Source organism: Sinocyclocheilus anshuiensis, unplaced genomic scaffold, assembly GCF_001515605.1.
Source record: "Sinocyclocheilus anshuiensis isolate Anshui unplaced genomic scaffold, SAMN03320099.WGS_v1.1 scaffold31, whole genome shotgun sequence".
Classification (NCBI taxonomy): Eukaryota; Metazoa; Chordata; class Actinopteri; order Cypriniformes; family Cyprinidae; genus Sinocyclocheilus; species Sinocyclocheilus anshuiensis.
In genome coordinates, this window is record NW_015548186.1 from 54,982 (window position 1) to 56,755 (window position 1,774).

A 1,774-nucleotide genomic window follows, 5' to 3' on the forward strand; every position below is an offset into this window, starting at 1 on the left:
CGTGATTTCTGAATTCTTGAGACTATAAAATCAATCAGACAACTGTATTAATAAAATCATAGCCACAGGTAACTGTCTAGAGCTACAATAATAATTTGTAAATAATACAATTTAATTACAATTTATTTATTTATTTACTTTTCTATTTTATTAAAGTTCTATTTTGACCCCTATAGTAGGTGTTTTTTTTTTTTTACATCCATAATATTTGAGGGAAGGGGCACAACAGTACAATCCTGCTTAGGGCACCCATTTGGCCAGCAGCGGCCCTGGGTACATGTTTATTTCCAGCTCAACAAAATACACTCTGTCTGTTCATCTGTTCTGTTCTAATAACAGCTGATTTAAAACACGCTTTTCCTCCCTTTTTCAAACTGAAACATACCATTTGTAACATAAAATTAACCCTCACATTCTTGCTGTAGTGCACTTATCATTAAGTAAATGAACAAGAGATCAAATCAGAGTTAACACACACACAAAAAAAGTTAGTAATAAAAAATAAATACAATAAACAGTATGGTTAAAAACAAAACATACTTTTTTGCATACTGATGTTTCCAGAAAGAGCTAAGCTTTTGCCTGTCAGGTGTCTGCTTCCCTAAAGGCCTTCTATGATTAAAAAAATAGCAAACCTCACATATTATAAAAATGCATAATATATAAGTACAGTGTGAACACAGTAAGATTCTTGATGGAGAAATGTCTTGATGGAGAGAGAAGAATGTGCCGAAATCCACAGCTGGGCAGAAACTCCTAAAAGACACTGTCAAACAGCTGCATTGACCGCATAATATTTGCATCCTTAGATAAACAGAAAAGAAAGACAAGTAAATGGCAAGAGTCACATTTTCCTGCAGGATATTCCAGAAAGCAAACATTTAGTGAGTTAAGTAACGTCTCGGTTACGTATGGTAACCCTCGTTCCCTGAAGGATAGCAGCGACCTGGACTTTGAGGGTGGAGGAAGACAGCCTTCGCTCCAGCCCTTGCTGCAGAAAGGAAAGCACGACCGCAATTGGGCATCTCCGGGGGTCTTCTCGGCGAGAAGAACACCACTCGACGAACAGCTTCCACTTCAAGGCGTAAGCGTGTCTCGTAGACGGTGCTCTCGCCGAAGTGATGGTGTCTACTACCACTTGGGGTACCAGAGGTCTGGACGCGGGTGCCACAGGATGCCCCATCTCTGAGTCTCAGTAGATCCTTTATCAGAGGAATCCGGCAGGGAGGGGCTGTCACGAGGAGCATTAGTTCTGGGAACCAAGACCGATTGGGTCCGGGGGTCTTCTCGGCGAGAAGAACACCACTCGACGAACAGGTTCCACTTCAAGGCGTAAGCGTGTCTCGTAGACGGTGCTCTTGCCGAAGTGATGGTGTTCACTACCTCCTGGGGTAGGTCACCCAGAACCTCCGCGTCCCGTCCAGAGACCAGACATGGAGTTTCCAAAGGTCTGGACGTGGGTGCCAAACGGTGCCCCGTCTCTGAGTAGATCCTTCCTCAGAGGAATCGGCCAAGAAGGGACTGTCGCGAGGAGCACTAGCTCAGGGAACCAGGTCCGAGTGGGCCAATACGGTGCCACTAGCAAGACTTGCTCCTCGTCCTCCCGGATATTGCACAGTGTCTGTGTGAGAAGGCTTACTGGGGGAAACGCATACTTGCATAGGCCCTGCGGCCAGCTGTGTGCCAGTGCGTCTGTGCCGAGTGTTCCCTCGGTCAGGGAGTAGAACAACTGGCAGTGAGAGGTTTCTGGAGAAGCAAACAGGTCTACCTGAGC

General features: G+C 45.2%; 1 pseudogene; it reads right to left on the reverse strand.

Moving 5' to 3' along the window:
* Positions 1-590: 590 nt before the first annotated feature.
* Positions 591-1,774, reverse strand: part of LOC107705007 (Kv channel-interacting protein 2-like) — a 13,093-nt pseudogene continuing 11,909 nt past the window's right edge.